At 44.6% G+C, this 15,595-nt stretch overlaps 1 long non-coding RNA gene across 3 annotated transcripts; it reads left to right on the forward strand.

The window, feature by feature from the left end:
• Positions 1 to 2,296: 2,296 nt before the first annotated feature.
• LOC137851477 (uncharacterized) lies at positions 2,297 to 13,403 on the forward strand. 3 transcript variants are annotated; one of them, XR_011093217.1, is made up of 4 exons: positions 2,297 to 2,446; positions 11,614 to 11,718; positions 12,303 to 12,427; positions 12,533 to 13,403. It is a non-coding gene; the product is annotated as an uncharacterized lncRNA (long non-coding RNA). The 3 variants fall into 3 exon arrangements; XR_011093219.1 differs by lacking the exon at positions 11,614 to 11,718; XR_011093218.1 differs by lacking the exons at positions 2,297 to 2,446; positions 11,614 to 11,718 and adding an exon at positions 11,736 to 12,007 and having other exon boundaries at positions 12,533 to 13,382.
• Positions 13,404 to 15,595: the final 2,192 nt, after the last annotated feature.

The raw sequence follows: 15,595 nt of genomic DNA on the forward strand, positions 1-15,595 counted from the left end.
CATCACCATACAGTTTCATACTGCTCCCTGTTTACAGTAGCTTAACAGTTTTTTTTCCAGCATGCTTTGTTCCCCTCTCATGCACTTGATGCTAGCAGTGAAACATGGATTATTCTCAATGTTTAGCATCAAATGCTACATATGGAAGTCGTTTATCAGCAAAGTAATAGACTGGATACCTGTGGAAATTGGACTCCGAGGTCCCATCATTCTTTGGAAAATGCCAGCCATAGTAGGTTTTGCCTTCCAGTGGCTGTCCACTATCGATTGCCTTATTCAAATATTATGTTCAGATTGTAAACAATGACCAGTTTCTCAACTTTATGCTTACAGAGGTAAAACTAAGTCAAGTCTCGATCATCAAACTCACTTCTGTTATTTCATATCTTGCCCTATTCCTTTGCCCTCACATTCTTTATTTGTTTTACTCTGTGCAAGAAAAGTGACATCTCTTCCCCAAAATTTTATCTGTGCAAAGTACTGCCATAAGAAGTCATCATCACTAAGATACTCTCCTGCAAACCATGGAAATCATTTTTTCTGATGTGGGATATATCAAGCCTAGAACATTCTGATGTAACAAATGAGATAGATAGGCACCTGGGACACTCGTACAGTACTATTGGATCTCCATGTCATTTGTAGCTTGTGCTATTGTTCTGTGGCTGAGAGAAGAGGATGGCATTTTTCTGGGTAATTTTTGATTATGGCACCTATGGCAAGCAAAAGGACTAATTACTACCAATGTCCAGTGCTAGATAACCACCCTTTGGGTGTTTCTTTCAAGGGAGGATTATGTGCTGCATTAAAAAAACATTCTCAGAGAGGTCATTCCGACAGTAATCTATCTATCTACCCCTCTAACTGGCAGTGTTTCCCCCTACCTTCTGTTATATTCTCAGCTCCTCACCAAAGTCTTTTGGCCCGTAAACACTGGTGATACTCTTTTTTGCTAGACAGCTGGCCCACTGAGCTGGAGATCCATAAAATTCATCAGGCAACATCAGAGATGTCAGAGACAAAGTCAGCTGAAGGAGCAAAGACACTAAGAAATTTGAGATTTGCTTCCCATGACCCCATGAAGCTTACAGAAGTGCCTGGCTAAATTGCTCTTTACCTTTATTGCTTTATATACTTTTTGTCTGCCTGTCAGGGCATTGTCTTTTTCCTTGAGAAAATGAAGAACAGCAGGCACTGAACAAAATCAAAGTGGTTGATGGTAATCTCAGTCAACTGCTTGGAGACTGCAGTCACCAGTCACAGTCAGATTGGTCAGTGGGAAGGGAGGTATGGGGCCTTCCAACTCAGACAAGCTGGTACCAAGAAGCTGGAATAAAGTATCCGTGAAGTGATACAGGATAGAATTTACCCCTGAAACATGCCAACCCTATTTCAGACTGGAGTTATTTGATACCAAAAGAGGCATCACAGACAGTCCATAAATATTTTGGATCTAGCAAATTTAGGAGGCTACTGTGACATAAATAAAAAGAATTTTGAGGGTCCTGAAGCAAGAAAAATTGGCAGAACTCCTCCTGACTTCAGCAGGAACAAGTTTAGGCCTTGAGTTATTTGGCTCATAACTCTTCGGTAATATTGAAAGAAGAAGGTCTGGGATTTTTTTGATCTAAGATGTTATTAATGCCCATCCGGGATGCAGTTTAATCTTTAAAACAAATACCGAAACTCAGAACACATCAATTGTTTGGATTCTGAGCTCTGTGTTATGCTTATTCTTGGACAGGCAAATTACAACGAAAATAATCATTGTCAGAATACTAATGTGATGTAAACTAATGTTGAGATATTTATTCAATGGAATGCAATTACCAGCAATACTCTATTTTCTGAACAGTGTGACTGTAATCCAATTTGGGCTGTTTAACCCCTGGTGATTTTGTTTCCGTTTGTATTGTGATAGGCTGAAAACAGGCAGGATTGCTGGGGGCAGCAAAAGGGAGAGTAAGGGGAAATAGCACCACATGTAATCTGAGATCTTAATGACTTTACTAAATCTACATAACCACAGGGCTGTTCGTCATGGTTGTGCTGCTAATTGAATTTTAAAATAAGGGTAGATCCTACACTCACTTTCTCCCAGTATCATTTCATTTTCTGATGAACGCTTAGTCACCAGCTTAAAACAAGAAATAATAATAATAATAAATCTTTGATGGTTTTAACTTAAAGTTTCATTAAGAGCCTGGATTTTGTACAAGGCAGGATTCTCAGGTGCATGTGGGAAGTGACAGAGGGTATAAAAGCTGACTTTCATGACCATCTTCTCTTGCAGAAGTGTTCTTGACTGGAGGAGCTGCAGCAGTATCCCGTGGGGAGAGGCCAGCAAGCTTCACTCCATCACGGAGAAGGGGTCATGGGAAGGACAAAGAATGGGGACCTTGCTACAGGCCATTTCTGAGGACTAAACACCTTCATCTAGATGCTGGTACGTTTGTTAGCACAGAGGAGTCCCCCTGGAACTAGCACAGTGTCTGTGCTTCTGAAACTAGCGCAGGATGTGTTCTCAGCACAGACAGAAGTATTAAGATCTGGTCACGAAATAGAAGAAGTAAATGGGAAATCTAGTTTTAAGTGCAGGGAGATATTTTGTAAGCACACAAAGATGAATAGGGAAGACCTCGGTGTTTGGTGCTAATGGTGATGGTAATTCTGGCACTGAGCTGAGTGCAAGCACATGCATCTGAAAGGCTGGAGCTGGGGTAAGGCACGTTGGGGGTCTGGAATAGACTCATTCTCCCCAAACACCAGCCAAAAACACTGAGGGCTGAGGATAACTGTCACTGGAGGACAAGGAGAATGAGAATAGTTTCCAAATACCTGCACACAGCTGTGATAGCTGTTCAGTTTGGAAGAGCCAAAGAAATTGGTATTCAGACCTTTCACTAGTACCACATCATAACCCCCTCAACACCTCCAGTGAAATTAGTTTACAGATAGTTACAAAGACCAAAGGGACCAGAGGTGCAAGGTTTCATCACAGTGGCAGGTCAGTACGGAAGATGCTAGCACAAGCACGCTGCCAACCTTACCTGTCCTGCATGGGGCAGGGCTCTGGGTGTATTTAGATTTCTCCCTCCCTGCTCACCATAACTGAATACCTCAGTGGAAAGCAGCAAATAAAACAGGAGGAATAAGACATGATGGAGGCTTTGCTGATGGTTTTAGACATTTCTTTTGAAGGTCTGTTGATAAGACGGATCAACACTTGATTACCAGGTTGGTTGTGTTTACAGAAGAATGGTATCCTTGGGAAGATTGGGATCCAGTACATACCCTGGGGTTGCATTAACAAATGAGTTGTGCTTTGTATCCCCTGTGGCTGGGCCCTGCCAGAGAGATGATGCCAGTTCTTGAAAGCTTGCTAACGTAATCACCCACTGCTGTGGGAGCTGTGTCACAGCTTCCCGTGCAACTCATTTGCGAGTTTAGTATTATTAATGATGTGTTTTTCAGCAGAGACCTGAGGCCCCAGCTTTACTATGGTTAGCACAGTATAATACAGCATAAGAAAACTAGGCATTGCCAAAGAAATGCATGACTAAGGCCATGGCTATCCAAAGGGAATATCACCAGGACAGGAAACCTTTAAGGAGAAACCATTGAATTTCTGCTCCCAGACTATAACATGCAGAAATGCAGTTATCCCAAAAGAAATAGTCCCTGGATCACAGAATCACAGAATTTCTAGTTTGGAAGAGACCTCTAGATCATCAAGTCCAACCTCTGACCTAACACACAGTCCCCACTAAACCATATCCCTTAAGCTATACATCTAAACGTCTTTTAAAGACCTCCAGGGATGGTGACTCAACCACTTCCCTGGGCAGCCTGTTCCAATGTCTAACAACCTTTTCGGTAAAGAAGTTCTTCCTAAGATCCAACCTAAAACTCCCCTGGCGCAACTTAAGCCCATTCCCCCTCATCCTGTTACCAGGCACATGGGAGAACAGACCAACCCCCACCTCGCTACAGCCTCCTTTAACGTACCTGTGGAGAGCAATAAGGTCACTCCTGAGCCTCCTTTTCTCCAGGCTGAACAAGCCCAGCTCCTTCAGCCGCTCCTCGTAGGACTTGTTCTCCAGACCCCTCACCAGCTTCGTCGCCCTTCTCTGGACTCTCTCGAGCACCTCGATGTCCTTCTTGTAGTGATGGGCCCAAAACTGAACACAGTACTTGAAGTGCGGCCTCACCAGAGCCGAGTACAGGGGGATGATCACTTCCCTAGCCCTGCTGGCCACACTGCTTCTTATACAAGCCAGGATGCCGTTGGCCTTCTTGGCCACCTGAGCACACTGCTGGCTCATATTCAGCCGACTGTCCACCATCACTCCCAGGTCCTTCTCTGCCTGGCAGCTCTCCAACCACTCATCTCCCAGCCTGTAGTTCTGCTTGGGGTTATTGCGCCCCAGGTGTAGGACCCGGCACTTGGCCTTGTTGAACTTCATGCAGTTGACCTCAGCCCATCGGTGCAGCCTATCCAGATCCTCCTGCAGAGCCTTCCTACCCTCGAGCAGATCGACAAACGCACCTAACTTCGTGTCATCTGCAAACTTACTGAGGGTGCACTCAATGCCCTCGTCCAGATCATTGATGAAGACATTAAAGAGGACTGGCCCCAATACCGAGCCCTGAGGGACTCCACTAGTGACCAGTCTCCAGCTGGATTTGACTCCATTCACCACGACTCTTTGGGCCTGGCTATCCAGCCAGTTTCTAACCCAACAAAGTGTATGCCAGTCCAAGCCACGAGTAGCCAGTTTCTTGAGGAGAATGTTGTAGGAAACGGTGTCAAAAGCCTTACTGAAGTCAAGGTAGACCACATCCACAAAAGGATGGGAGCCTGAGTCAGGTTTACAGCTCTGGAGTATTTGCACTTTTTTTTTTTTTTTTTTTTTTCTTTTTTTAATGTATCATGTAAGCACAAATCTTAGGTAGAAAATGGCAGGTGGGTTTCACCCACATATGTCGTTGGTACATCTGTCACCCTGCCATGGTTAAAGAGAAGCAGAAATGCAGTGGGAAAGAGCAAGTGAGAACAGCACAGTTAGGATGTCGGGGGAACAGAGTGGCCCTAACTCCCAGAGATGCTGCATATGAGAGATTTGCCAGATCAGACCCTTAGCATTTCCAAGAGTCATTCAGGCATAAGAACATAATCTGTCAGTGAAAAGCACACGCTGCAGCTATTATTTTTCAAGTCCCAGTTGAGCTCTTTGCTTTTTCACTTTTACTTTTTAATATAATTTGTCTTGTGAGTTTGCATGAGGCGTTCCTCCCCAGTCATTTACCACAAGTGCTGCAGGGACTCCTGACATAATGCAGCGAAGCCTCATGGTATTGGTGAGCTGAGGAAGGAGACAGTTGTGCTTCTTACAACACTTCTTACTTAGGCCCAATTGGATTTAAATTACATGCCACTGGGGGCTCGGTACAAGGCATCTGTAATAGCAGAAACACCTGCAGAGCAGAGTTTCAGGATGACAAATTTTCTCTCTCTGGACTAGCTTTTTCCCTCATCTAAGCTGGATGCTCTTCACTGACTTGCACAGTCCACGTTATTTACACTGGTGTAAATGAAAGGGGAAGCAGAGCTTTTGTCTTCTTCACTAGGAAAATGTTATCCAGTGAGTGTCTGCAAACCTAACCTGGCCGCATGCTGCCCAACCACCTCCTCTTCAAAGTGCCATCACCACTAAGCAATCTGCTTGGCTTTGAACAAATTGAAGCATATGCTTTCTGTGGAAAGCCAGACCCTCTTCACCACTTCTCAGAGCACTGAGCTTTGAAAAGCTGATCTACAGCAAAGCTGAGTGTCTGTTTCTATTAGGTACGTGTGAACTTTGAAATTAATCGTTGTTACGCCAGAGCCACTTTCCACTGGTGCTAGACCTTCATCATTCCTGCAGGTCAGTGGTGTGGGTTTCACCTTATGAAGATTAAGTGCACAGATTTTGAGATTATGTTTTTGGCTATGAAGAGAAAGCCCAGGATCAAGACTGTGGGAGACGTACCTCCTCAGGTGCAGACTGATGCTCACGGGGCTCAGATTTCTTCTTCCCTTGATATGCTTTTATCCCACATGAGCTAAGAAAGTGTTGTTCTTGATTTAATACACAGGAAAGTTGACTTGTTTTGATTTCTATGTCTGCTCCCACTTGTTCTGACATGAAGTTTGATCCTCAACTTTGGCTGTAAGATAGACGTGGACGAAACCTATGATCTAGCATCTTTCCTGTGTTCTTGTATCAGTTATCTGACTATAAATGCTTGTATCTTGTGTAACAACCATCTTTAGCCTGAATGACTTGAGATGACATCCCATACTGGTTGGCACTGGGCCTGCTTTACTCATTACTGCAGCCATGTCAGTGCTGCAACATTTTTGTCAGCTGAAGCCCTTGACCGTGGTTGCCATTAAATGGTCAGGAACAGATTACTGTATGCATGGGAAGAGACAGAGGATTTTATTTTATTTTTAAGATTTTATTTTTGCACAAAAAGGGAACTTCAGAGTGATTTGTTGCCCAATAACTCGTTTCCTTATCTGGCCTGCACTCACCGTTTGGGAAAGTCCCTAGAATAATACTAAGGAGACCTGCCATGAACAGACATGTAATAGGCTCCCAGTAGTGTCATCTAGGGTATGAAATCGTCAATGGTAGACAACAATTGAGCAAGATATTTGGTTGAGAACAGGCCTACAGTACCTTGGCATCTTGCCTAGCCATGGGACTAAGCATTCGATTTACTGTTGTCATTAGCCCTGGCACATTCACGATTCTCTTTCTAGTTGTACTCCCTTCTCTATTTTTTTTGCTCTATCCATGTGTCATTGGTCATCACAGCCCATGACCAAACACTCTTTAGAGTCCTTTCTGGACGTTTCACAAGGCTGAACTATAGAGGTAAACGACCTCAAATGCTTTTCAGCCTACAACTTTGTTTTGATTTGCAATGATGAATTCCTATTTTTAGGATTAAAAATGGCTAAAATCCTCATTTGAGGGTATGGTAGGAGCTCAAAAGCCACATTTGGCACTCAGTAAGATCTCAGAGTTTTGCAAGCCAAGCAAATTCTGCAGCTGGGCAAGCCAAGAGCCCTGCAGAGGTTTAAATGGGAATGTGTGACAAGACAGCTGATAGAGAAAGAGGTTCCTAGGCACAATGGAAAAGAATAAGAAATACATTAGTAACATTTCAGATTGTTGTAGTGGTTTAACCTTGGCAGGCAGCTGGACTCAGCACAGTCACACTCCCTAGGTGGGATGGGGGAGAGAATTGGAAATGAAAAAGTGTGAGAAGTCATGGGATGGGACAATGACAGTTCACCAGGCAAAGCAAAAGCCACACACACAAGCAAAGCAAAGCAAAGCAAAGCAAGGAATTCCGTCCCACCGGCAGGCAGGTGCCAGCCACCCCCAGGCCAGCAGGGCTCACCATGTAGCGGTGCCTTGGGAAGACAAACACCACTGCTCCCGGTGCCCCCCTGCCTCCTTCTTTCCCCCAGCTGCCATTGCTGAGCATCCCCATGGTGTGCGATGTCCCTTTGGGCATTTGGGAAGTCCTTGGCTCTGGGTGAATGCTGCTCTGCAACATCTGAAACTGGTGTGTTATCAGCATTATTCTCATCCTAAATCCAAAGCACAGAATCATACAAACACCTATGAAGAAAATTAACCCTCTCCTAGCCAAAAACATGACACTCTCCATGCAAAAACTCTGTAAGGTGGAATAAGAGATGAAATTTTGTATAGTGTTCACCATTACCATTGACTAAAGGTTTATTCCCTCCCTCCCACACCAGTTGGACCACCTTTAGTTGATTTGATCTCTCCCTCCACTTCCACTCATTCTGTCTTGAAGTTTGATCTTTGTCTTTAGCTGTATGACAAAGATGGATGAAATCTATGACCTAGCATCTTTCAAACTCATACTTTCATATGTGCTCCAGGCTATATGAGGGAGCTCTCTCCATCTTCACCCAATATCCTTATGCTCCGAGCACAGTTCCTGCTTGTCCTTTCACTTGTAACTGATGCGTGTGATGCTGCAGAAACAGCTGTAGGCATAGTGTTTCACACTCGCTTGGTGATTGTATTGAGCAAAGAGAAATCCCATATTTTTGCATCTAATGGGACAAAACACCCCCCCAGTTCCTCCTGCTGAGGAAGGCTAAGAGGGACATCATAATAAAGAACTACTGAGCATTTGTGCATATCTATCCATTGATACACACCTGTTTGCTGGAGATGTGGCCACAAGCTTCTGATATTTTATGTTTTGGCACTGGAGCACTTTTCATTGACCTTCCCTCTAAGGCCCCATTCATAAACTGCTTATGGAGTGAATAAGCCATGGGGATGCTTTAATAAATGGTTCCTCACATAAAGTTTTATTCCCCAATAATAATTAGCTTATTAGTAAATCCCTAATGGCATTACTAAGGAGGTCATTATCATTACCCCTGTTTTATATCTGTAGAAACCGAATCAGAGAAAAGGAAAGTCACCTGCTAGATAAGATTTGTGGATGCAGACTCCTAAGTTAAGGCAAATGCTTTATTCAGTAGGACACACACAAGACACATATTAGGTACTTGAAAGAAAGGGTTAATCAACTGCTGTAAACATAATGTACAGTAATATTTTCTTGGAAAATGTTTAAAACCATCTAGAATACAGCTACTTGTGGCTATGATTGGATGTCAAAATCTAATAGCACCAAATGTTCATAGAGACTGTCTTAATATACACATAGCAAATTGCTGCAGTGTTCATCTGTAGGAATCTGCTTAGCTTGTTATCAAATTTTTTTCCATGATCTCCCAAATTTTTAAAAAGAAACTGGCATGCCATTTACTAGTTTTTTTTTTTTTTTTTTTTTTTTCCTCAAACATGTCCTTTTAATTCAAATTATTCTAGATCATTTTGAAAACCAAGTACACTTGATTATTTTCTTTTAACAATCCATCACTGGACACAGAAAAATCTGCTGCTGTCTCAATAAACAAAATGCAAAGTAGAGGTAGACCAAAACAGATATCATGAAGGCTACTGCAGCAATTGCATCGCACAGCGCTGTAATACAGTGAAGGGCTTCTGTGTGCCTTTTTCTGGCAGCAATTTAAGTGAATTTCTAGGAGTTATGGATTCCCACCCAAATAAACAATGATTCCATGCCTAACCTTATACAGGGAACCTAAATACTTTTCAAAGAGAAGGGAGAAGTTTTGACAGACAGCGCTTTATGCCAGTATTTAATCATGATGCTTAGACTGCAGCTCCTCTAAGTCAGCTCATGGCTCTGGGAATTGCACTATTTTAAAGGCAGTACAGCAGAATTAATATAAATTCAGTACATTACTGAATAGCTCCTCAGTTCTCTGTGTAAAGAATGTTGGGAAAAATAGGTGTTTAGCCATGGAATCTACAACATCTAATGTGCAAGATGTCCACCAAGGGTCTGCCAGGCCAGCCAAGAAACAAATTAAGAAAGGAGTGTGTGAGACATTCATCTGTTCTTATCTGCCCTGGGACTCAGAGCCTGAAACAGTCTTAAGCTAAGGTCACATATTTGGGAGACTTAAAACACTTCTGCCCCCACTTTGCCTGCTGACCTAGTGGTTATAGCATGCATGCAGGAGGCAGGATATTAAGATTGTGGTTCCTTCCCACCCAGCTCTGTGGCTTCTGCAGCCCATGAAAATGCCAGGATGAAAAAGCTGGGGTGGGATCTGGTCTGAGAGCAGTGGAGTGACTGAAGATATCACCAAGTCACCACATGGCCAGGAATTCACTGCTGCAGCGGGAAGAAAAGTGCAGAGAGGACAACCTCTGTAGCAGCCTGCACCAAAGCTCCCATCAGATTCTGGAGCTCTCCTTGCTTCCCCTAGATTCTTATTTTCCAGGTTATAGATTTTTATTTATTTTATTTTATTTTTCTGTCTTTCAATCCAGGCTGCCTAATGAGGAATGTGTAAAGAATTGTGGGGGCAGTGTAGATTCCTCAGGCTGTCCCTTGCCAGCTGAATATGCAGAAAAGCTCACACACGATCCGTGCAGCTCAGGGGAGCTGGTTAGAGTAGGGTTGTGTGTATGAAATGGGCATAGTTAATGCCTGCAAAGTAGCTTAAAACATCTGAGGACAACACAGACTTGAAGCCTCCTGGTCTAGAGTGCTACAAAAACCTTCAGGACTCCCAAGGGGAATTTTGCTCCCCCTTGGTGCAAAGACTGTCTGTAAATTGATGCCTCACAGGTGAATTTTTGCCTGTGTGAGTAACTGACCAACCCCTGCAACACTGAACAAAGTGCAAGGCAAATACCAGCACTGGGAGTGTGACATGTAGAGTTTGACGTGCTGGTAAGGAAGCCACACATCCCCGTAATTACTTAAAATTCCAAGCCTGGAAACTAGGTGCTGAGGGTTAATTAGGCTCATAAGCTGGGGGAGCAGAGAGACCTTTGGGAGAACCTTGCAGACAAGCAGCAAAGCATGTGATCTCATTTGAATTTTCCTATTAGGCATCCCGCAGAGATCTCAAAAGCATCCCACCATCACCGCCTGAAACTTTGTTTATGTTGCATGTTTGCAAACATGAGGCATCTCGATTAGGTTGTGCAGCTGCTGCATACGCTTTAAACCATCAAGCCGGTGATTATTTATGACAAGCAAATAGATCCTCCCCCTCCTCCTTTTGTTTGTTAGCACTAATGATAAAAATACACTGAGACTCTCTCCTCCTGTCTCCCGCAACAATCTCCTGTTTTTCCGTCAGCAGGTTCTGGTGCTGCTGGTTTGAGCTGAAGAGGTTGAGGTTGGCACTGCAGGATACATGGCACCTCTTGTGTGAGGATTTATAATCTCTGGAAAGGTTACGACAGGAGCCTGACCTGTGTCTTCGTGCAATCTGCAGCTCCTGTTGATTGCAGGGGGCTTTTGCACAAGTCCTTGGTGTTTTCCTTACGTCCATAACTGAGTGTATTGTTTTTATCCTCCCTCACCAGTTTTCAACCCAAGTCACAGCTATGTGGCCAGCACAGCACATTTCTGTCCTGCAGCCTTCTGGTTAGGGGAGCGGAGATCTTCCCAGATACACTGAGACCAAAGGGCAGCTACCAGCCTTCACCAGGCTTTGCTGAAAAGTGGAGGAAACACAACAGGATGGGGCCATAACCTAAGAACTGTCACCAGTCCAACTCCTGACCTCTCTCAGTCCCTTTTCCACTGCTGGCTGTAACAGCAACTGGATTCAAGGCAGCAGCTCTGGGGGAGCACAAGGGGTGGGGGGCTATTCCTTGGTGCTGTGCCCAGCTACAGCACGTGTTACAATAAAGGGTAAGGAAAGCCCTACCTGAGCACCCCAACCCCTCCTGCCCCAGACCTTCACCTGCTTCTGCACATTAAAAAAAACCTTGCTTGCAAAGGGAGCAGATCCCGAGTGTCAAGATGGGAGCAAATAATCTTTACATCCACACAGGCACAAGCCATGCTTGGAATAACTCGCTGTGAGGCTTATAGTGAATGTGATTATCTCCACAGTCCCCCTTTCTTGTGACGATGGCATCAAGAAATTCACCTTCTGCCTTTCAGGCACCGCCGTGATCCTAAGTACCAACCTTCCCCGTGGGCTGCAGGCAGCCCCCGTGGCACAGCAACGTCACGCTCACCGCGCTGCCGTACTTCCATTACACGTCTGTAAGTGAAATCAAACCTGGGGGATTTCTTCCTACTCCTCTAGCCCTGCAGCCACACCGCAGAATACAAATGCCGGGCTGACGCACGCGCTTGGCGCTCGGCTCGCTGCCCCAGGGACCATCAGCGGGCTGCAAGCCTTGAAGGGCTGGAGGCTCGTTAACACCAGGCTTTAAATAACTGTGGTGCTGGGGGAGCGGGTGCTGTGTGTAGCTGCGGAGTGTATTTATGCGTGTGAGCGCGTTTGGTTTGACAACGGGAGTGAAAGAGCACTTGTTCCTTTGCTTCTCAGGTAGCAGCCCTATGGAAAAGCATCAAGGAGGGAATAGGAAAGAGCTTTGTGTTGTTTGGGGTTTGCTTTATTTTGGTTTGTTTTTGTTGTTTGTTTTGTTGTTCTTTTTTCTTTCTTTTTTTTTTTTTTTCCCTTTCCTTGGAGATATTGGACTGATTAAAAAGCTATTTTTTCTAGAAAAACAAGAAAAAAAAATATCCAGCTATACGTGGCAGGGATAAAAGCGTGCTTGACTCCTCCAATGAGTACAATAACATTTTATATCTTTGCTGCTTGGCCCAATATTGTATCACAGGCATCACCAGCGTTGTGCTTCCCAGCATGCCCTAGAATCCCTTCAAACAAGCATTCGCTGTAGCAGAAAGTCCAAGAAAAGGCTTACTCCCTTGAGGATCAAGAAGAAAGCAACAGTGAAGAAAGGTACAGTAGCTATTAATATTAATGCTAAAGGAAGAGGGGGGAGAGAGGACACAGGAGCAGTGAAAAAAATGACTACTTATGGCTTTGATGTGTTCATTTCCACAGGACCGGTGGCAGCACGGAGAATACGGAAAGCGGATAAAAAGGAAAATGAGGAGGTGGAGGTGAGCAGAAGGCAGCTCAGAAAATTGCACAAGCTGTGGGGAATTTTTGCATCTAGCCGCTCACACACTGCAAAGGGAGTGACTCTGCCATCTGCATCTCCTCTGAAAAAAAAAAGAAAAAAAAAAAAAAAAAGAGGAAGGGAGAAGAGGGACAGAATGGAGACAAAAAAAGAAATCCACCTGTTGTGCCTCTTGTTTTGGCTGTGGTAGGACGGATCCATGCTGAATGCCTGCTGTGGGAGGGGAGGGAAGCCAACGGAGGTATTGTTGTGTCTGAGGAGGCACTGCGCGTGAGTGCTCTGCATGGCTCTGTCCTACTGACACACTGGGAAGAGGAGGGAGGAACTATTTTAATCTCATTGAGGCTGCTGAAGAGTAAAAATGGAAGTAATTAAAGGCCCTCTCTAGTCTCACTTAAATCCCTTAGTCTTCAGGCCAGAGTTATTTTTGTTTCACTGCTTTAATGGCGTTTCATTGATGTTTAAACTGGGTTGGATTTTATTTTTTATTTATTTATTTATATATTTTTTAACCTGAACTTAGGAAATGAGCCAGCACTTTCTGTGGTGGTGCACTCACTTTGCTGAAATCTTGCCTGCAAAAGGTTGTTCGGGTCCCAGAAGGAATTTTGTTAAATGCCAGCATTTGGGCAGCTGGGTTAGAATCATAAAATGATAAAATCGCTTGGCTTGGAAAGAAACCTTAAAGATCAGCCAGTTCCAACTCCCTGACACGGGCAGGGACACCTCCCACCAGATCAGATTGCCCAGGACCTTGTCCAACTATCCCTGGCCTCCAGGGATGGGACATCCACAGCTTCTGTGGGCAACCTGTTTGAGTTCCTCACCACCCTCAGAGTAAAATATTTCTTCACAACTATTATCTAATTATCTAACCTAACTCTACCATCTTTTAGTTTAAAGCTGTCCTTAAACCCTTGCCCTATCACTACACTCCCTGGTGAAGAATCTCTCCCCGTCTTTCTTATAGGGCCCCTTTATCTATTTGAAGGCCATGATCAAGTCTCCCCTGAGCCTTATGCAGTAGAAGAGGCAGGATTGAGTCCCAGTGGGAAGTGGCTCAAAGCTAGACTGGAAATACAGTGACTCCTGCACCTTTGCTAAGGTGGTTGCTTGATGCATAAAGACCGTAGAGTCTTATTGTCTGCTATGTTTTCACAAGAAAAAAAATATATATGTATTTAGTGGTTAAGAGCAAGAATAAAACCCAGAACGAGAGCAGGAAAGGTTTTCTGTGAGAGGACCACTGCTCACTGCCCAGCTCACCCTCGGTGAAGGCTGACTGTGGCTATAAGCAGTGACAGCAGCTGCCTTCTCCTTTTGCTATGTTAATCCCCAGTGAAGCACTCCCCATCTCGGGACACCTTTTAACCTTTCTGCTGTCACGTTCACCTGTGTGGCCACTGCAGGCTTTCAGGATGTCACAGGAGGTCTGATCCCAAGTCTGCTGAGCCTGTCTGCATCTCCTTGGCTGGCCCCTGTGCAATGCAGGACTTGGTCCACGTCTGCATCCTTGTGTGGCCTCCTGACAGTTCAGGGTGTCATCAGGAAGATGTGATGGGCTCTTCTTCAGCACAGGTATCTGTCCTGGACCTCACCACAGATCCTGCAGGGCAGTCAATATAAACAGCAAAGAACACAATGTTTTTTAGCTTGTTTTTTTTTTTTTTTTTTTTTTTAAGAATAAAATCAATCTAACCTCCTGTATTAGAACTCACACAGCTTTTTAAGAACTATCTGTTCTTATAAGCAGAAGCAGAAAGTCCTCTGTTGTCGAAGGCATAGAAGACCCTCAAGCCAGTGTCCCTTGGCTCTCAGTGATCCCATAAAGCAGAGTGTAGCATGGGCGGATTGTAATGGTAATGCCCCTTGCTCCATGGCAAATCACAGAGAGCATCGCATCCCAGCAGAAATGGGCAGCCTGCCCCAAACCTCTCAATCATTCAGTTCAGAAAAAAATATACGATTACTCCAAGGAAGGAAAGGATGCACTTAGCCAGCCCCAGTGAGAGGTAATGACTCTGTTCCCCACCTAGTGACAGGGAAAAAACATTGCTCCATCTTCCCAGAAACAATGAATGAGGATGGGAGAGGGCTCAGACCTTGGAGTCGTGGCTCAGGTCAACACAGAAGGAACTATTTGGGCAAAGTGAGGCATGAAGAGAGGGAGGAGAATTTTCTGGTGTGTGGGGGGTGGAAATCAGGTCCAGTACTTTGAACCCTGGCCTTTTTTACACCTGTAAGTGGCATTAACTGGTTATCATCATTTTTAGTGACAGAATAAATGATACAGATTTTAGACCTTTGATCATTTCAGTAACGCTTCCCAGATTTTCTACACTTCCTCTTAGAAAGATGTTTTTTTCAACGGGACATTAGAAAACAGCTGAGCTCTTCTGGCACTGAGCAGAACAAGAGAATTACAGGCAATGTGTCTTATGGCCAATTCTCCCCTTGATTTGTCTCAGCTGGGGAGTGGATTATGCTACATCTCAAGACCCCTTCTGAACCTATTTCCTATGATTTCTACAATTTCTCTAACTCCTCCAGGGATACCAATTACGATCCTGTAAGCACACCAGACTGGTCTCCTTACTATAGCTCCTCTGCGTGTGTCTCACACCTCCATAGGTGTGTCAGACATAAATGACCTTGCTCTTTTCCTGCAGCTGTATCTTACCACCCTCATCCAGTTTATCTTCACAAACACTTGGCTGGTGAATGATGCCGAGCTCCCCTGGTTAGTCATGTTCAGATTCTCTCCAGTCTCTGGGTGCTGCTTGGGGGCTAGGGTGAGGCACGGCATGGCACGATGAGCATGCGTGGAGGTGGCAGTTTTGCTTGGCGGTGCCCCCAGGCTGGCAGTAGCAGCAGAAGGGCGAGCTGGGCTGTTTGCTGGCTCTCAGCAGTTGCTTGTTCCAGTGAATTAAAGCTGGTTATTCCCCGTCTTGGCTCATGGAGTTACTCATCCATTCTCCCAAGCA

The sequence above is a fragment of the Anas acuta genome, chromosome 2 (genome assembly GCF_963932015.1).
Source record: "Anas acuta chromosome 2, bAnaAcu1.1, whole genome shotgun sequence".
NCBI classification, from domain to species: domain Eukaryota; kingdom Metazoa; phylum Chordata; class Aves; order Anseriformes; family Anatidae; genus Anas; species Anas acuta.